The 11,363-nt window shown below is 44.5% G+C and overlaps 1 protein-coding gene across 5 annotated transcripts in view; it reads left to right on the top strand.

Moving 5' to 3' along the window:
* Positions 1 to 2,356: 2,356 nt before the first annotated feature.
* The window catches only part of LYPD6 (LY6/PLAUR domain containing 6), an 88,998-nt gene continuing 79,991 nt past the window's right edge, over positions 2,357 to 11,363 (top strand). For 2 of the 5 annotated variants that reach the window (XM_090045773.1, XM_090045776.1), the window contains exon 1: positions 2,703 to 2,908. The gene's annotated coding sequence lies outside the window, so the exon portion shown is untranslated. The other 3 variants (XM_090045778.1, XM_090045775.1, XM_090045777.1) reach the window with 3 other exon arrangements.

Raw genomic sequence — 11,363 nt, 5'->3', positions numbered from 1 at the left:
TGCTTGACACTTGAGCTGCCTTGGGAAGTACAAGAGGCTTACAGCCTGCAGGGAACAAGACCCAGTGTGAGGACATTTTTAGTTATAGCCGGTGGGTTTATGTTTCTGGTTAAGCTTTATACTGGTAGACTGGATGTGTGGCTGTAGGGGAGCATGAGGAGGCCACAGTGGGGCACCCTAAGGGTGCATTGCAGTTAAACCACAACTGTGTGTCAGGAGCACCCAGGTATTTTGATCCCTGCAAGGGTTTTGGGGGGCTCAAGACATGGAGCAGGCTTATGCCAAGTGGTTGAAGACTAGAGAGAGGCTGAAGCCAGATAGAGCCTAGGGCCCAGTGCCCGAGAAGGGTGGAGACACCTAGGCTTAAGGGCTCAGCTACAGGAAAGGAGCAGAAGTTGGAGAGGCTGAGTCCCCAACAAGGGTGTGAAGTGTTGACATTGTACGGGGGCAAGGTACCACTGTTGGAATGACTAACTATTAACATCTTTGAGGCACGGGCATGACTGGGGTGGCTAGCAATCACGAGTCACCCATAAGGTAACAGGTGCCCTGGGGATATGGATGGGCCAGGAGGGCTCACTAAGCCAGAGAGGCTAGACTGGGGCTAGTGGGGTTTGAGAGGGACCTGCTGGATACACAACCAAAGCGGGCTCACTTTGGGACTCTGGGCAGGTTAGCCTCCCTTTTTGCAATCAAAGCATTCCAACAAAAGCATGGCACATGGGGAAAAGAGGAGACCCAGGGAGCCAGACACAGGGGCAGGAGCTGCAGGGCTACCAGGGTGCATTATGGCCACCCCTAGGGGAGTATGCACCTGCTACACCTTGCATAAGGAAATGGAGGCTGTTGGTCTTACAGAAGTCCAGCTACTGGAATAATTGCTATGAAGAGTTCAACTCCGGCTGTGACGTAACTATAAGCAGGTTACATGCCACCTTTATGTCAAAACCATGCATTCAAAAAGCAGTAGTAGGACTTTCCTTAAATCAAGAACTGGCTTAAGAACTGAGAATACAAAAATAAAAAAAATAAATAAAAACTGGGTGGGTGTTGACCCAAGTGCACTTTAAACTTTCATTGAACAGAAGCTGGTATCAGTCTAAGTCACAAGCGCCCAGGCAGTACAGGTGCTTGCAGTGGTGTAAATATATGAAGGGACTGTAGATGAAGGGGAGAAGCAGCTCTGCTGCACTTCTCTCTCCTGTAGTGGTAGCAGCTTTGCCACATGAATACCATGTTTCTGGCCACAGCAGAGAGTCCAGAATACGCGATTCCCCAAAGACGTTGTACAAGTTGAGTTGGACGTTAATGCTGCTCTGAGCTGTGTAAAAAATCTGGCTTTTATTGCCTGTGGGAATGGAAGGAAGCAGCCTCGACTGGGGGTCAATGGGAGCCTTGCTGCCAAGCTAGTCATGCTGCGGGGACAGGTGGAGCTTGAGAAGAAGCGTACTGCAGGTGGGGGCAGTTTGCCTGTGCGCTCAGCAGCGTGGATGGCCGCGGAGATTGGAGAGTGAGGGAGGACACACCTCTGCCCTGTTAGCGTAGCCAGGCATCTTGGCCCTTCAGAGCATGTGTCAGGTGCACCGTTGTATTACAGTACGTTTGTGCTTCCTCGTGCAGGTGAGATGAGAACGCAGCTGCTGCTATTTTGGGGCTTGGAATATCCTCTCATCTATTTTCTAAATGAGGTGGACAAGAAAACGGAACACGGCCTGTGCTAAATTCAAATCCTAGCATCTGATTTACGAAGCACGTGGCATAACTCCTCCAGTTTGCTCCTCCGAGGGAGCAGAATTTGCTTCTTGGCAAGCACCTCCTGCTGCACCGAGGCAGAGACGGGGCCGTGCGCTCGCTGCGAGTTTCCTCCTTCCTTCCTCCTCGGGACCGGCAGAGGGCAGTAACAGGACAAATGAGGGACCCGACTAATCCGGGGGAACCGTATCCGCCCGGGTGCCTCCAGCCCTCCGATCCAGCGAGGCTGGAAGAAAATGCTGTGTAGTGTGTAATGAAACCAGTGTGGAAGATTAGGAGGGCATGTAAAAAAACAAAGAGGCTAGTTCTTGCAGGTGCTCCAGTAACATGGTCAGACTTTATTCTTCAGAGACCGCTGCGCGGAAACGAGTCCCTTCAGAAAACGTGTAGAAAAACAACCTGTCTCCCCTGTCTGGCTTTACGCGTTTCAAATTCATATGATTTTTAGAGGGAAACCCCACAAGCTTCCTAGACATATATCTTCACTCCCATTTCAAGTGCTTCAGAAACGAAACCTCTGTAGGCCCCGCACCCCGCCGGCTGCTCCCTCGGGTTCCGGCCCCAACCGCCGCGGCGCGGCCCTGCTGTGCGGGGCGGCGCGGACAGGAGTCCGGGCGCTCCGGGGTGCCGGCACCAGCTGCGGCTGCTCGGGGACCAGCCCCGGCTCCCGGCGCCCCGCTCCCAGCCGGCAGGACAGCGGCGTCGGCGGGGAAAAGCGAGCCCTCGGGAGAGGGAAGCGGCGGGTGGTTGTGGAGGCTGCCGTGCCACCTCCTCGGCCGGGGGAGGGCAGGGGCACGAGGGGAAGGAGGCAGCTCGCCCCCCGGCCCGTTCCCACATGGCCGCGAGCGCGGGGGCGGGCGCGCAGCTCCGTGCTGCGGCAGAGGGGGCGGCGCCGCCAGCCGGCCCCGCCGAGCCCGGCCCCAGCCCTGCAACAGGTAGGTCCCGGCCGCACCTGGCCGCCGCGCCCCCCGAGCGCCCGGGCCCCGCGGCCGCGCCGCCGGGTGAGTAGCGCCGGGGGTCGCTGCCCGGTCCGCCCCGCAACCCGAGCCCAGCCCGGGACTGCAGCGCCCGGCCGCGCCGGGACACCGGCGGGGTGATGCTGGCGCGCAGCCGCCTCCCGCCCCGGGATCGGGGTGCACTCGCTGCAGATACGTGTGTGAGTGTGTCGATACATATATGTGTGTGTGTGTGTGTGTGTGTACGTGTATGCTACATCTGTGTATATATGTAGACGTGTGTATGTGCATGCTACATCTGTGTGTATATGTAGACACGTGTATGTGTCTCTATCTACGTGTATACATAGGCACATATATGTATATATGGGTGTGTGTCTGTGTGCATGTATATATATGTCTGTGTGTAGATGTATGTGTAAATGTAGACATGTGCACATACCAGTGTATGTGCGTGACGATAAGGCAGATGACAGACCAAGGAGCAGTGGTCTTGAGTTGCAGCAAGGGAACTTTCGGTTGGGTATTAGGATTTGTTTTCTCGCTAGGAGGGTAGTGAAACACTGGAACAGGCTCTGTGCAGACAGGCGGTGGAAGCTCCATCCCTGGAGACCTCCTCGGTCCCTTCCAGTCTCGTTGTTTATGACTCTATGATTCTGTGTGTCTGTAGATACAGACACACGCATATGTGTATGTGTATATGTGTGTGTGTTCATTTGACCAGTATATAATAATCACATATGAACAAAGCCTTTCCATTTTTAATCTTACATGAGGGAATTGCATATGCACATCCACACCCACATCCCCACAGAGGCTGTAAATCAACAAGAATTTGTGTGAGTTTTATATGTAACATACATATTAAGATGACACATTCCTTGTCCCTTATTTTGTTTTTAAAGATAATTCCCTTTTAAACAGGTCCTACAAACTTGGAACGTAAGTCATTCTCTCTGAAGAGTATCTTCGCAATCAGTTTTCGGGGGAAAAAAAGTGCGTGGATATTAGTAAAGTTCCAACTGAGTGAAAGCTGGCTACTTTGCATGCAGTAGCATATTCCCCTTACTTGGAGGGTGAATTTCTGGCTCTGTCAAGCTTCATGGAAATTTTGCCATTGAAACCAGTGGAGCCAGAATTTTCCCATGGTGAATGTTTGCGCTTTGCAAGGGATGCAGTTTCTGTGTGCTGCTCCTGAAGGGTTCATATGTTGTCATATATCCTAGTATTCTTTCCCTCAGCCAGCTTTGGAAGTGAAAGAACTATGCTTTTTTGTTAATTCCATTAGGGACGAGTGTGCATCAGAGGCATCTGAACAGCTTCAAAAAGTTAGCCCTTACCATTTAAGAGCCTCTGGCCCATGTAGCAGACAGAGCTGATGGAAACTAACAACAAAAATATCATTGTTCCAACATTTATGATTGTATATGTTAAATTTAAAAAGGATAATGAATATATTTTTTGAGTTTTAACATTTGGGTTTCTTCCGTCTTTTTTATTTAAATGTACAGCCTTGCAGTGATTAATGATGTTATATGGGTTTAAGCTATCCCACATAATGTATCTTTATATACACACGAATGCTAATTTTACACTCTCTGTGTGTGTAATTAATTTTTCTAACTGAAATAATTTTTCATTCTACATTCATGTCACCATGTAAACATATCATTACAGATATTTTAAAAAATCATTTATGGCATAGTACAAATGAATGAATTGTGGAATTTGTTTAGTTTATTTTGAAATTACTTTGATCATTTATTTGATGGCGAACTTTTCAGTAAAGAATGCAAGGATTTTAGAAGTCTAGATTAAAGAATCCTTTCAAAATGTGATGATCTGAGTGAATTCTGCAGTATTTATTTTATTTAGTGTGTGAGCTTTAGACTATAATAATAGTCCTTCCGATCTATTATGGTCTGTATAGTCATCACGGATACAGATGAGTGAATATATTACAATGATTTTTTCAGTCTTAATGGTGTATTGTGCCAAGACCTACTCAGCAGCTCATTCATCCAGTACATTAGATAGACTGTGAATTGAAACACTTTAAGACCTCTAAAATACTGATAACATTTTCTATCTGATTTAATGAATATTAACTTATTTTTAAAGCAAAACTTTTTATTACGTGATCCTGCTGTCATTGAAATCAAAAGCCGTTTGGTCATTGTCTTCAGAGTGGGTATGATTTAGCTTTTAGTAATCTGGGACCTGCTAGTGAAAATTAAACATGTGCAGTTATGCAAACCAAATGTGTGTACAATTGCTCTGCCCATACATTTTTTGCTACTAAATGTGCAGATGAGGCAATTGAAAGCAGAAGTATGCAGTTATGCATCTAACTGAACATTTATTACTGAATTTACAAACACTTTTAAATTAATTTTGCATGCATATTTGGCAGATAACTGTGCATGTAATTGTATGTCTAATTACAAAAAGCCTAGTTCTTTATAATTATTTTTAAAATCATTTGTAAGAATTTTGGTGTGCAAGATTAGGTCTAATTGTCCTAACTGGTGCCGATTTATACTGTACAGTTAATGACATATGCATGGACCAGTCTTGCAATGAAATTATATCTTCAGGCTTTTCTGCTCATCTTTGTAGGATCAGGGATTTACACTGGGTCTAATTTTTATTCCTTACAAACCCCTTACATATTTCTTACAGGGGTGGGGCTGAGTGCAATATTTGTTTTGCTCTAACACAGTTTTCTTACAGCTTTGTTCAGGCTGCCTTGAATTTAATGGCTGATTTATTTCAATATGAATTGAATCAAGCTCTCATAAGTTTCTTCAGAGCCGTATTTTTGTTTTTTGAATTTTGATTGTATAACCTTATGTAGAGCCTGTGCTGTTCTGCTGTTACCCTCTTTTGGCCTCCTATGTCCTTGTTACTCGTCTGCCGTGACTTTGATGTTACTGTATATTGGTAGGTGGAGGGAAGTCTTAGGACTGGCACCAGACTTGCTGTCTCCACCAGAGTCACTGGATGACTTATTCAGGTCCTTCTGCCTCTGCACACCCATGTAGGGGTTCCTCCCCTTCATGGGGTTGTCCCTGTGAATGTTTTGAAGGCTTGTCAGAGTTTCAGCTGTTAATGTCTAGGCCCTTTTTCCTTTCTGGCCATGCCTGCCTTGGCCTACTAGTAAGGACTTCAGCTTCTGGGATTTAGGCCCAGCCCCAGTGGCTATCTCTTACCTTTCTAGAGTTCCATTTCCATGAGCCAAGGTCTGCCCCTCAGCTTGGGGTACTCCTCTAGCTCATATGTCAAAACAAATGGGGAGGTTGCACTCCAGCCCTCAGTCTTCAGCCTCCTCCTTCCCTGTAGCCACAGTCTGGTCCTCTGGTTCACAAATCCAAATCAAATCAAAGAATAAACCAAAAGGTACAAGCTGTCTGCTCACAAAGAAATATGAAGCCTTCCACATGCACGCACGCACGCACGCACGCGCACACACACACACACACACACACACACACACACACACTCCTTGTCCCCTTGCCTCCCTGGTAAAGTCCTGGGCTGGGTTTTAACCCCCCTAACCCAGCCTTCTTTTGGTCAACCTGGTGGGCCTGCTGCCTGCCCCCCACCCCCAGCAGCCAGTTACTCATTAATCCACTGCTCTCATCAGGGCCTGGCTCTGCCTACCTGCACGGCTACCGTTAAAATTATCTGCCCTTTCTGACCTCACCGGTGACATAGGGGGGGTTCCCCGTTACAGAGTGTTACTGATGTTAAAATTACATTTTGCATCTAGAACCTGATAAATAAATAGTGCACTATAAATAAAAGTGTTTTTTGCATTACGTATGCGGAGGGCCTGGTTCACCACTGTTACTCCATTTTATGTCAATGGGTGGCCATTGATTTCACACTTATGGATTTGATTCTGTGGTCTAGGAACTTGACGTTATTTATCTTTGTCCCACATTTACAAAGCATGTATTTCAGAAAGAACCGAAATATTCATGTAGGCATTCAAGTTTATCAACTTGTACACAGCTCACATTAGCATTTTTTAAAAACACCTGGGAACAAGCTGGTTAGATCCTATTTATTCCTGTGATACATTTTTTTCAAGGCCTGTTTTAAGTTTCGTGTGCAACCTAAAAAAATATATGGTAACAAGTACCTGTCTAATTAAACAAATGCTGATATTGTATGCAGATTAAAAGAGGTCTGTCACAAGACAATTTAAATTTATTAGGTGTTGAACGACGTTAATTCATTTTTGGAGGGGATATCACTTTATTAATAAGCAGAAGAGCAACATACATTAAGACTTTTCGGGTAAAATAAAAGAAATACACACAAAATAACTCCAAAATAAATTGCATCAAAACTCCTTTTTTGATCAGCTGTCTTTAGTAGGGCTTCATGAGCTACAAATCAGGACAGAATTTGGTCCCTGAAATTTTCACAGGATTTTTAAACCTATATTTATATAGAAACACTTGGCCATATGGGAGGAGCTCTCTCTTTGTGCTTCTTATTTACTAATGTGTATACTACATTAGCCATCAGCTAAGATGATCAGTCTGTTTAATCATTTCATAGCCACATGATGCATCTTGTTTTGATGTTTTTCTGCTCCTTCTATGTGTGTAGAATTCTGTTGCTATCAAAGGTTTCCAGCTCCTTAGGGGACGTAGGAGGCTGGAGCTGGTAGCTGCCATAAGGTTCAGAAGCAGGAAGAATTTTGCTGTAAAAATGATCTTCCTTCATTTTGGTCTCTCAATAGCACACGTAAATTGTAATTGGTGAAAAGACATTCTGAAAAGAATCAAAATTTCTCCATCAGAACCATCAACAGCCAAAACAGAAAAACTTACTTGAAGGGAAAAAAAAAAAGATGACAATTTAGTGATGATGATAAACACTTCTTGTATTTACATAGCTGCCATAAAATACACTGATACCCTCTTACGTACTGAACTGCCCATTTTCCACTTAGAACTTTGCAATAAAAAAAGATTTACTACATTTTGTGTAACTTTTTTCTTTACTATAAGAGGATCCACTGTCATTTTATTGGTTGTTTATATTACAGTAGGGCCCAGACGACCAATGAATTTGTGCCCATTGCAGGAGAATCTGGTCAGTACATACAATAAGAAGCAATCATCCCTTGAAGGGGTGACAATTTGTTGTGTTGTAATACTTAGAATATTTAGTGGTAGCCTTGAATTTCAATCCTACGAGACTCCTACAATATGAATGTAAAGTTTCCAGCCAGTTGCTCCAAACCCTGTTATTCTGAAGTAGATTATTACAGGGGCTAATCCAACTCCTGTTAAATTAAATGGGAATCTGTACTGAATTAACTGGGAGTGGGGTATGGTGCATAGAGTCAGTCATGAACAGTGCCATATTTTCCTCTTTTTCTTTTTTATATGTAGTCACAGAGGCCATTCTGCATTGTATTAAATTTTTCAGGGCTCTCATTCTGCTTTGATCCGTGGTCTGTGCAACTTGCTGTTAATGGAATTACATGGAATATGACTTAAGATAGCATTTGGAGAGGGACAGTTTTTAATCAGTCTCACTGTTGTTTTATTATTATAAGTATGCCTAAATATGTAGAACAGTATCAAAGATGCTGTCTGTTGAACTTTCTGTATTGACCCAATGCCTTACATAGATGTAGAATGGCGTCTTTATAAATTGAATTAACTTGCTGGGCAAAATGGGAAAAACTGTAGGTTAAGTATTTTGAAAACGGGCAATTTGTAAAATGATTTTGGCTTTGTTTGGAAAATGGCATTTTTAAACTGAATTTTATAATCACTATGAAAATAAGGAGGAATACTTGAACTGACTGACAAGTGGAATACATCAAATTTGGAAACCACCTCAGTTTTGGAGCAAAATTGTAGTCTTGAAACCTAAAAGTCTCCTATGCCCTGAATTTTCTTGGAATATTGCATTCAGAGGAGTATTCTTATGATCTTTTATATGCTATAGCTTATAAGGTGTGATTATTGGTACTTATAATAGCCCACGGACAATTTAGAAATTCCCTTTTCTAATTAAACTGAACTTGCATTCTCTAGTTTCATTAGTTAGTCTATATTATATCATTGGAACCTATAAAATTTGCTCATTGGTCATGTTAAAAATATTTGCAGTGTTTTTTCCCCTGAAGAGTGATATATTCCGGTTCTTTTCCATCATAGCACGTTTACTGGATTTTAAAGCTCGTCAGTTGAAATTGCTTTCCTAATACACCATCTTTTGAATAATAAATAATTCATACTGGAATCCTGGCAGGTAATGTCTGTAGTTTGTGTCTTTCCCCATGAAAAACACATTATTGGAATCAGCAGGTCTCTAGTTGGGTGGCAGTATCTGTGAAACACTGACCCTCTAACTGTTTAAGAATTGCATCTTTGCATGTGGGCCCTGCAAGTTTAGATTATGGCATTTCATAAAGCTTTCAGTCACCTAATATGATCTTACATTGGGACAGGCAGAGAAAACTAAATCTTGATCTAAACCATTTAATAGTTCATATGTTCTGAATAGTGGCTTTTCTTTTTTGTTTAAAGGGATCAAGTCAGATTTCCTGCCATAATTAATTGTATTCAATTTAGACGAAATTGTTACAAGTAGTACACATGGGAGTATAGCTATATTCATGATAGTTCTATTATTTGTTGTTTGTTTCTTTTTACATATCAAAAAGGTTTGGACATTTTACATGTGGTATCCTGTTTTTGTGTAGTTATAAGTGTATTTTACTTAGAGGTAGCAAGAAAGCCAAATTATGGTACAGCTTAAACACACGTTTTACATATATTTGCTAATTCTGGAAGAACCAAAGGAATTACCTAGCTTTCACAACAATTTAGAAAGAGTATCACTCTTTAATACGGGATGGGTAGGGGTCTACCTAAATTGCAGGGCAATTACCAATTTTTTAGGGTTGATTCTGCCATAAAGTTCTAATTCTGTGGTCATTTCAGGGAGACTCTGCCCCTTGGGGCTGAATGGCAGAGAGGTCCTGACCCTCAGCATTGATTGGTGGAAAGGCCACAGGAGGGAGAAGGGATGAGGGGGCAGCCACCATTGGCAACACGTAGGGGGTGCACACAAGTGCACGTGCACCCCCTGAGATTGGTGGTGCACCCCTGTAAAAAGTGCTGCAGACACTGCTGGCTGCGCCTACAGGCAGTCGCTGCTCACCACCCCTCCTTCTCACTGCCAACACTGCTGGTGGTGCCTGTGGGTAGTCTCTGATCATTGCTGACCACTGCCGACGCTATTGGCAGTGTCTGTAGGTGGTTGCTGACTGCTGGTCAGCCCTTCTCCTTCCCCGATGCTTGCTGCTGACACGCCCCTGCTACTGACAGCGCTGCCTGCAGGCATTCGCCATGCCCCCCCCAACCTCCAGTGGCATGTGTCGTTCATGGCAGCCACCATCCTGTCTTCTGCCCTTCATGTTGCCTCACCTTACCCTTCTAGCACTGAGGACCAATGGCTTCCACTGGGGAATCAGCATTTTATTTTTATCATTTTTTTTGTTGATTTCACAGATTTTGTGGTTTTCACAAACCCTGTGAAACCACAGATTCAGTAGGTCCTAGTGATGGGTTGTCAGTTAGTTTTGAATAAATGAGTGAGGTTTAGTTAGACTGGATTTGTTTATAAATGTCATAGCCTTGGAAGGGATCTCAAGTCATGTGGTCCAGCCCTGTGCATGAATGCAGGAATGTAACTTCTTAATCATCTCTGCTTCGCCAACCTTTTCTTGAAAACCTCCAATGAAGGAGATTCAACAACTTCCCTGGGCAGTCCATTTCACTGTCTCACTATTCTAATGGCAAGGATTCATAGATTCAATTGTAGGGGTGTGCGAAGCAGGCTGTATTCGATTTGGATTCGGCCCGAATCGGGGACAGTGATTCAGTTAGTTGATTCAGATTATTGTCCCTGATTTGATTCGGCCCAATCCGAATCTGAAGATTTGATGTTGATTCGGAGAATCAGCAATTCAGACATAGACACAGCTTTAAATGTTTTTTCTACATACCTTGAGGTACCAGCGTGGCTTGTGAACCCTGCAATGGTGGGGGTGGACGGAGTGTCCCACAGAAGCATGGGGGGGGGGCCTTCCATGTGCTCTGTGGCAAACCCGAAAGTGGATCGGAAGTACTTCCGGTCCACTTCTGGATCTACCAGGGAGCACTCTAAGGGCCCCCTGCACCTCTCTGGCTTGGTGTTTGGCTGCAGGGGGACCCCAGGTGCCCCACCCCGACCCAGGAGGCACCAGTCGCTGAGCTGGGAGAGTGTGTGAGGGGATACTTACTCATGAGAACTCTCTGGGTCCTACCCTGTAGCCAGTTTCCCACCCACTGAACCATCAAGCAGCTGAGCCCACAATCTTCCACTTTTCCCACAAGGATATCGTGGGATACTAGATTGAAAGCCTTTTGGAACTCTAGGTATATAACATCTACCTCGTCTCCCATGTCCAGGTGGCAAGAGACCTGGTCGTAGAAGGAGATGAGATGGGTAAGACAAGACCTACCTGCAACAAACCCATGCTGGCTGTCGTTCAGAATTTTACCTTTGGTGAGCGTATCGCACGTGGATTCTTTAATGAGCTTTTCCAGGATTATCCCTGGGATAGAGGTTAGG

This window comes from Crocodylus siamensis, chromosome 4 (assembly GCF_052110815.1).
Source record: "Crocodylus siamensis isolate JL-2025a chromosome 4, ASM5211081v1, whole genome shotgun sequence".
Taxonomy (NCBI): Eukaryota; Metazoa; Chordata; order Crocodylia; family Crocodylidae; genus Crocodylus; species Crocodylus siamensis.
The sequence above is the reverse complement of the archived record's forward strand: the minus strand, read 5'-3'. Positions and strand labels throughout refer to the sequence as shown.